At 36.8% G+C, this 9,895-nt stretch overlaps 1 long non-coding RNA gene across 1 annotated transcript; it reads right to left on the bottom strand.

Annotated features, from left to right (window-relative positions):
- Positions 1–1,969: 1,969 nt before the first annotated feature.
- LOC142166787 (uncharacterized) lies at positions 1,970–7,184 on the bottom strand. The gene is made up of 2 exons (XR_012697181.1): positions 4,686–7,184; positions 1,970–2,713 (listed from the first exon to the last, which is right to left on the bottom strand). It is a non-coding gene; the product is annotated as an uncharacterized LOC142166787 (long non-coding RNA).
- Positions 7,185–9,895: the final 2,711 nt, after the last annotated feature.

The raw sequence follows: 9,895 nt of genomic DNA, 5'->3' as shown, positions 1-9,895 counted from the left end.
CTTAGCTTATGTTTAAATGAGTTATTAATAAATATATGTTAGTCTTAAATAGTGAACATGCTACCAAATTGAAATAATAACTCTTCCTGAGGTCCCTCTCGGCACCTAAATGTTTTTGTCGAGCTTTGTTGCATGAGACTTGCCTAATACAATTTACCTATCTACTATCATTTGCAAGCTATTATATTAAAGTGGAGTTTATCCATAACCCACCTAAAGAGTCGCGACAACGATTTCCCTAGTTTAAACAATTTTTTTAAAGTAGGATGGTATGAATAATTTGTTGAACCGCACCATAAAATCGACTCTAAGTGAGTCATTTTTAGTAAGTAAAAGTGGCGATGAAGATTATGATGCCAAAATGCAGCTAACCTCGACAATAAGGATGATTTGGTTCGGAAAAAAGTATCCCATGACTAATTATCGGGGTATTAGTATCCCGAGATTGTTAAACACTACAATCTCGGGATAACTAATCTCAGAATTAATTATAGTTTTATTTTATCTCAATAAAACGTGGATAAATTTATCTTAAATTTAATTCCGAAATTACTTATCCCTTATCCCTTATACCAAACAAGTCGTAAGCGTTGATTAATTAAAACAACAGTAAGAGTAAAATTGAATAAAGTTATTAGTTTCTTCTCAATTTTGCAAATGACAATAGTAATTTGTATTTGGAATAAGAAAATACTACTACTCCCTCTGTTCCAGTTTATGTGAACCTATTTCCTTTTTGGTTCGTTCCAAAAAGAATGAACCCTTTCTAAATTTGGTAACAATTTAGCTTAAAGTTACTACTTTACCCTTAATGAGAAGCTTTTATAACCACACAAATACTCTGGGCCCCATTTGGACTTATTTAGGACCACAAACTCCAAATGTCTTCATTTTTTACTTAAATTTCGTGCCCAATCAAACAGGTTCACATAAATTGGAACGGAGGGAGTAGTAGTTAAAGAAATCAGAGGAAGTAGCATTACTGCAAAATGAGCAGAAAGTTCGAGGGGACTTTTGTGCTTGCACTCTATTACTCCGCAACACGCGTGTGTCCTGCAACTATTAGTCTATTTTGTTTTGCCTATTTTGTTTTGCTTAAATAAAATTTGCCTAAAAAGGTCATATTAAATAGGCCTCAGCTTGCAAATGGACATTTATTGTTGAATCGAGGTTAGAATTTTATCTTGAATTGGAGATAATTTGAAATTGAAATTGAAGTTGCAGTTAAAGAGTGTATCTTAATGGTAGGCTTTGAAATCCTTAACTCTCAGAAATCATTAAACTTTCATAATCTTTCTCTGGACAAAATTTAATATTCCTAACCGAAAGTCATCTATGTTTTCAAGTTACTTTGATTAGATTATTTATTCTATTATTAAATATTAATATTTCTGTTAGTCGTTTATGCCCCCTTCTTTTCTTACGCCGAGATTTGATTTTAATAAAATCATGCTTTCTAAATATTTATATCGTCTTATTTTATTTAAAAAAATTTAATTGCCATACCTCTAACACCGGCATTTCCCCATTTTTTTCCAATGTATTTAGGGATGACAATTAAAGCGGGTCAGGGAAAACTGTTAACGAGGCGAGGCAGGAGAATATTTAAACAAGACAGGCAGGGCAGGGCAGGGCAAGCAAAACGTTATATTTAAAAAAAATTGGGCAAAATCTTTATTAGCTGCTGTTTTGTACCAGTTTTGGTTCAAAAATAAATTGAATTTGACAATGTTGTGTGTGTTTCAACCACTTAATTGCTGACTTTTTTCAAATCCTTGTTGCTATCACGACCCATTTCTTAGATAGGCCCTTAGATAGGCCATGATGACGCCCAACATCGTCGCTAGGCAAATAAACAGTGAACTAACTAAGTGATTGTTCCTTTTTAATAATTTTTTTAGTAGTTGAAATTCTATTTATTAAAGAAAGCAAGGGGTAGAAGAATTTAACAAAGTAAAGCGAAAACAGGTAAAAAAGCAAATGTAGTATTATAAATACTCAAAAATCATAAAGCCTACTAGCATGTATTTCAAGACCCTGTATCATAAGTAAATGAGCAACTAGTACAATATACAAAACACTAAGCTACTGTCTCAAATAGAGTAGACAGAAAATAAAATGCAAAAGAGAGACTCCGGGTGCTGCAGAACGGACTCAGAAGGCAGCTCACCACTAAGCCTCGGGGTATTGGGGGGTGCGCGCCGGAATAACCGCTAGATGCACCTGCCTCAGATGTTGCACGATCAATGCAGAAGTGTAGCGTGTGTACATAAACAACATGTACCTTATAAGTATCTTGTCTAACTTCGAAGAAGTAGTGACGATGGGTCGGCTTCGATACTTACTACGGGCCAATAATAATTAAATACATAAATTCTAATAGGCATGGTGTACGTGAATAACAACAACAATAATAACACAATAACAAACAATAAATAAATGGTTCCTTAAATAATAATCAATTAGAATCTCCCATTGACACGACACGAACTTCAACAATTTTGGGCCATCAAATAAATTATAACCTCTTAAGTCATAAATATAATATCAAGTGTATTCGGGCTCCAAACATTATTACGCACGATTTATGCCGAGGTTGTACTGTCCGATCCAGAATAATGTGTACACTGTCGATGGTCGAGCGACACGAACCATAGATGCGTCTGTTATACCGTCGAGGCATTCGGCCCACTCCACAAGAAGAGAGAATATTCTATGAACACCCAAATTAAAGCTATCACGCAATTATACACAAGGAACACAATTTTCATTAACAGTCAAGTAGTCCGCCAAACTCAAAGTAAGTGAAGTTCAGTCTTTAAGAATTCTTTATCAAGTTTCAATATAATCTAGGCACTTAAATTAATAAGTAGAGTGCAAACAACTCAAGTATTTCATGATTTGGGACCTAAACTACCTGAACTTAGCATGATTAGTAGCTACGCATGGACTCTCGTAACCTAGTACGTATGTATCTCCCCCCCACAAATAGAAACAAATAGTAATTTAAAACACCTATTTGGATATATTCCCTCTCACAAGGTTAGGCAAGAGACTTATCTCGTCTCCAGGTTCACTTTCCGACCCACAAATTCGTTCTAAAGCCTCAACTCGGTGCGAACAATCCGAAACTAGTCAAATATTATATAAATTAATCAATATATAATCAAAACTTCATAATTTAACTATTAGAGTAATTACCCAACCCAAATTGGAAGATTCCTAAAATTTACTCCCGGGCCCACGTGCCTAGATTCCGAAAATTTTTCGAAGATAAATGTTACCCATAATCTCACGAACTCAAATATATAATTTTCACCGAATTCCATAATCATTTTCGTGGTCAAATCCCATTTTTATCAAAAACCTAGATTTTTCAACTAAACCCATAATTTTCATAATTTTACATGTTAAAATCTACCTACAATCTATGTATTGAACTTACATTGGGTGAAAATTACTTACCTTCAATATCTAGGTGGAAACCCCTCTCTAATAAGCTCCAAAATCATCCAAGAAGTAAAATAAATGAACCCAAAATGGCCTAAGTCCCGTCTTAAATGAACCTCACTGCCTAGGTCTGCCTTCTTCGCGATCGCGAAAAGGTCATTGTGATCGTGAAGGCTATCTGCCCGGGCCCCCAGGAAAATAGCCATCGTGAACGCGAGGAACCACACGGGAACGTGAAGGCTGACGAGCCTAAGCTTTGCGAACGTGGGGTCCAACTTGAGAACGCGAAGAAGAAGAAGCTCAGCCTCCCCCCGCCCCCAGGCCCATTTCTCTACGCGAACACGGGCCTCCTCACCCGAACGCGGAGGTCATAGGTTTCAGACCTTTGCAAACGCGGGCAAGGGGTCGTGAACACGTAGAGAAATCTCAGTCCCTCACTATTTCCTTCTCCGCAAACGCGACACAGCTCTCACATTCGCGAAGAAGGAAACCAGAACCAGCACACCAGATTTTTGGAACTCAACTCGAAACTCACTCGAGCCACCCGGGATCCCGTACAAGTGCACCAACAAGTCCACTAACATAAAACAAACCTGCTCGAACTCTCAAAGTGCGTAAAACAACATCGAAACTAGGAATCACACCCCAAAATCAAATTGAATCAAATTATGAACTTCGAGTTTTTAACTTGCTTTGAACGCGCCGAATCATACTTAGACTACTCGGAATGATGCCAAATTTTGCGTGCAAGTCTTAAATCACCATATATAACAATTCACGGATTTGGAATCTCAAAGGGACCTCGATAACGCCAAAACTTACTTCAAACCAAATATAAAAAACTTCAAAATCTTCAATGTGCCAACTTTCAATATTAAGGGTCGAAACACTCCCGGGTCATCCAAAACCCGATCCGAACATATACCAAAGTTCAAAATTATTTTACGAACCTATTGTGACTGTCAAATCCTAGTTTTGAGGTCATTTACTCAAAATGTTGACTCAAGTCAAACTTAACCCTTTAAAGCCAATATTAAGGAACTAAGTATTCCGATTTCAATCCGAACCCTTTCAAACTCGAACTAACCATCCCCGCAAGTTATAAAATAGTAAAAGCACATACAGGGAGTCTTAATTAGAGGAACGAGGATCTAAAAAGCAAAACGATTAGTCAAGTCGTTACATTCTCCATCTCTTAAACAAATGTTCGTCTTCGAAGGGGTCTAGGATCATACCTGAAGTGCCGAATAAGTGCGAATATCTGCTCCGCATGTCCTCCCCGGTCTCCCAATTTACCTCCTTGATTGGTTGACCCCTCCACTGAACCTTTATCGTATAAATCTTCTTGGACCTCAACTGGCGAACCTGCCTGTCAACAATGACAATTGTTTCCTCCTCATAACCTATGCTCTCATATAGCTGAACCGTGATGTTATCTAACACATGCGACCTGTCGGCATGATGCTTCTGGAGCATAGAAACGTGGAAAATAGGATGAACTCCCGATAGAGTGGGAGTCAAAACAAGCTCATTGTCACACCTCCTTTTTACCCGAGGGGGGATATAAGGGAGTTTTTCCAATTTAAGTAACATTAATCGATGTGAGATTATTTATTTAATTTCAGAGTCGCCACTTGAAATAATTTATGGTTTTCCAAGTCATCGGTTTATTTTAAATCCCAAATCGAGGAAAATTTGACTTCATATAAAAGTCTACGAAACCAGAAAAACTAGGTAAGGAATTCTGTTAACCCGTGGGAAGGTGTTAGGCATTCCTGGGTTCCATGGTTTTAGCACAATCGCTTAGCAATTTATACTTGGCTTATTTTGTCTAATTACTCATTTTAGGACCTATGTTTATTTTACCTTGTACCGCTATTAATCACTTGATAATCCCTATTTAAAGAATTAACTTAAGATGAGTTACAAGTACGTATACTTTTTAGTTTTAGTGTGTCAAAAATCATGTCACACGTACGTATACACAATTCCGAACACTTAGTTTATTTAAGAAAAAAAAGGATTGGTCAAAGTCGCGCGAACACAAACTTTGATTTATTCGAAAAAATCGCAATCACGATAGTAATTTAAAAACCGCGCCTTAAGCATTTCTATGAATATTTGATTAAGGCATTTTATTTAATAAAAGGTTTGACCATGGTCACGCGAACGTATACCTTGGTTTATTTTTGGCATCACAACTATGTCACGTATGTGTGTACATGATTGTAATAGTTAGTTCGATTTAAAGTATACCCAAACTATAATCATGTCTATAAGGTATTTTCATATATTTCAGACTAGATGTAAATGCCCAATGCTATGTGAGTCGTAATTGGGCAGCATAATATTAAGATAACTGGCTTTGCAATACTAACCTAATCGTATAGGGTAAAGGTTCATTTCCCTCACATGCACATATAAACTTTCCCCCAAATGAGAGAGTAATTTGCCACCATGTACCATGCCTCAAGCACAGGTGTCCAAACTTAACATAACTGAGTAAGAGATTACGACAATTGAACTACTCATTAAGTTTGCATAAATGAACAAAGTGAACAGTTAAGCACATAAATGAGTTCATTTACAAATCATATTACTGTTGAGTTGTTGTAGACTAATTACCAACGGATTAAAATGAACCAAATAACACCATAAAACATGTATGACCACATAGCAAGTTTGAACTCCAATTGACCAAATAAAGCAACCTTGTTCACAAATCAAGAGTAACAGGGAAGCAACAATATGCAAATCTCATGAAAGAACTCGCTAAACAAACCGAAAAAGAAGTAATAAGGAAATAACTAATCAAAACATGTAAAATAATTCCAACCAAAACAACAAACTAAGAATTCAAGTATTTACATAGAATCTGAAACAAGATCGAACCTTTACAGTTGCAAGTATTAACGAATCGTCAAGCAAACGAGAACCTCAAACCAGGGGACCTCGACGACCTTGATGGACTAAGTTCAAATGGCTTCAAAACTGATTTTGGAAATGGAATATGAGAAACCAACCGCTGCTGCGTTTTTCCAGAACTGCTGATGCATTTTTTACAGTGTTTGAAGAGCTTTTTGGAGGTGATTTTGCTGGGTTTTGGGAGTTATTTTTAGTAGTTTTGTGGTTGTTTTTCGACTGTTTTTAGTGAAATTTTGATCGATTTTTAGAGATGATTTCGTGACTGTTTTTAGCTGGGTTTGGGGTGGAGATAAAGCTGGATTTTGGAGCTATTTTGGAATGTGTTTGCAACTGGGTTTTGAGGGGATTTCATGGCTATTTGCAGCTAGTTTAAGGTTGTTACGTGACTGATTTACATGGTATTTTTCAGCTGTGTTTATGGAGGTTTGAAAGCTGGTTTTTGACTGGTTTTGCGACTGATTTTTCAGCTGGTTTTGAGCTTGGTTTCAGGTGTAAAAGGATGGTGTTTGGCTGAGGTTTTCAGATTATTTTAAAGTTTTTTTTCGGTTGGATTTGGAGTGGCTTCGGGCGTGATTTTAGGACGAAGAAGGAAGCTGCCTCTATTGAAGGAGGAGAAGCAGGCGAGCTTCAGCTGCCTCTGCTGGTTCTCTTTGGCCCTAGTTTTTTTGGTTGTTTAAGGAAGAAGATGGGGTAGGCTCTCTCAGATCTATTTTTGAGGGAAAAACGGTTGTTGTCAAGGTGTAGGTGTGTGTGGGAATTAAAATTAGGTCTAGTATTTTATGTAGAGGGAATTAGAGTGTATTTTAGAGATGAGGGGATATTGGGTTTTGGGTAGTGGTCTAGAGAATTGGGTTAAGTTTTGGGCCAATTTATACATTTTTGGCCTAGTCTTGAACAAGACCAAATAAAACTCCTCTTTTCTTTATTTTTCTCTCTTTTCGTTAATTTTAAAAATCTAATTTTATTAATTAAAATCATAAACAAGCTAAAGAAAAATCCTAAATTAGACTCTAACTTAAATCTAGTTAGCAAAATTAATTCTATTTATCTATTAACAAATGCATGCAATTTTTTTTTTGATTTTTATGTATTAATTCTAACAATTAAAGAGTAATTAATTTCTAAAGTGTAAATTAAACCTAAGATGATATGAAATTAAAATGTGACAATTTTTATGGGTTTTCAATGATTTAAGATACTAAAAATGCTAAAATGCAACTAAGTAAAGAAAAACTCCTACACTCATTTAAAATTATTTTTGGTCTATTTTTAGGAGTAATTTCCATATGGAGAAAAAATTAGGTGCTCACAGCTGCCCCTATTTGCTCGGAAACATGAAGGATTTTTGGGCAAAGATAAAGTGAGTAATTACGAGCGATATTTGCCCGTTTGGATACTCCATGAGAAGCATTTTGAAAAAGTTTGACCGAGCCTTGCTTCAGAGGTTGCCTACATATCCTTGACTATAAAGGAATCAGGTTAGTGTAGTTTTGGAGAATGATAGAATTAATGAGTTGCAGAGCCGAATGAGGTTCCGTCGAGGCTCCGGTCCGTGGTCCTGCTATAACAACAAAATCCAAATGAAAAAGACTAACTAAGCCTATCATCTACGAGTTACAAGATTCCTATCTATAAGTCTTTTGAAGCTTGATCTTGAGTCTTGATTGGTTTTCACTTAGACTCTGATATGAATCTTGATGCTTGTTACTGCAGGTGCCAGTTCATTCTTTTTTTCCCCAGCTTCACGGATCAATGTGGGACATGCAAATCTTGTGACTTCAATCATGTCTTGAGCAGTCCGCGTCCCTTCTCTACTTCTGCACTTTGAGTTCACTTCTTTTTCTTTTATTCTGGATTGAGACTTCTTTTTTTGGTCATCTCGAACCCTATGTCTCGAGGTATAACATGCTCAGACACCAAAATAACAAACGAACAGAATTTTTCTGCCCCAGTTTTCACTTGGAAAATTTCGTGAGTTATTGGTAACCACAACTCTATACTACTTCATTATTGAAAGCAATAAAAGCCAGGTTTGTGTATCCTTGGGAAAAAGAGATTGGGAGTGGAGACCCTATATCTAAAATGAAATCAACTAGGAATTGAAGACCCTATTGTCATCAACTAAGGAGTGAGATCGTATGTTGGAAAATTCACCAGGTTATGCTGGCATCAACTAGAGAGTGGGACCATATGTTGGAAAAGTCATCAGGTTATGCTAGAATCAACTAGGGAGTGAGACCTTATGTTGGAAAAGTCATCAGGTTATACTAGCATCAACTAAGGAGTGAGACCCTATGTTATAAAAGTTATCAGGTTATGCTAGCATCAAGTAAAAAGTCGTCAGGTTATGCTGGCATCAACTAGGAAATGAGACCCTATGTTGACAAAGTCATCAGGTTATGTTGGCATCAACTAGGGAGTGTGACCATATGTTGGAAAAGATGCAGTTAGGTATTGGTGATCCTATACTACCATGGCTTTGAACTTTTCTTCTTTTCTTTCTTTGCATTTCATTTTTCATCAATTTTATTTAAGAGAATGAGTAAAGAATTTGGAGGGGACTTCCCTCCTGAGTTAACTATTGCTGCATAACCATTTTAGTCTCTACGTGGTTTGCTTTTGTTGCACCTGCTTCTTGCAAGGTTGCTTTGAATTACACTTGTTTTTCCTGTTTTTCAAACAAAGAATAATTTATCAGTTTGAAATAGTGGTTGGTTTTTTGTGGTCTTGAGAGTTTCATTCACTTGATCTCGGCCCGACTCCTTCGATAAAGGTCTCCATTTCTTGCTTGCTCTCTAGGGATTGGTTTCATTCCTAAACCTGGGGATATTAACTTTAACACGATGGTTAACCATGTGAGACTTAACCTTTTCAAATTTATTTTGCCTTGTGGGCATTTGACTTTGATTTCCTTTCTTTTTGGGAGTTTTCGACTCTAGAGCATCGACCATCATGCCCAGTCGAAGTCGACTCGATGCACCCGTTGAGGCTGGGTGCCTTCTTGAATATCGACTTGTATCAAACAAAAACCCTATAAATTAATCTTGCCATCTTTTATTTGTCTTAGTTTTGAAACATAATTAGACCGAAAGAGATTCAAAGAAAATCAAACAAAGAAATGGACAAATGAACTTAGACGAGAGGTATCTATTTCGGAAGGAAATGACGACTTATCTGGAGTGCATGCGGACTTTAATGAACACGACATGCCTCTTGGACTGGATGCCCGATCTATATAGACTGTCCAACTCTCATAAATTCATCGTAACTCATATCTCAAAACTGAGAAACCTTGCTAGGACTCTGTCGATGCCGATGGCTGTGTGGATCCCCTTTTCGATTAGTGGTGCCCTTTATGGGTTTTCAACAGCTGACCTCTCTCATTTATCTTCTTAACATCGCCTTATAGTGCTCTTTGTGAGTTTTCACTAACAAAACTCTTTCATTTTCAATTTCTCTGCCTACCATTGCCTTACGATGCCCGTGTGGATTTTTACCAATAAGACTCTCTCATTTTATT

The sequence above is a fragment of the Nicotiana tabacum genome, chromosome 12, assembly GCF_000715075.1.
Source record: "Nicotiana tabacum cultivar K326 chromosome 12, ASM71507v2, whole genome shotgun sequence".
NCBI lineage: Eukaryota > Viridiplantae > Streptophyta > Magnoliopsida > Solanales > Solanaceae > Nicotiana > Nicotiana tabacum.
This window is presented reverse-complemented; position numbering and strand designations above follow the sequence as displayed.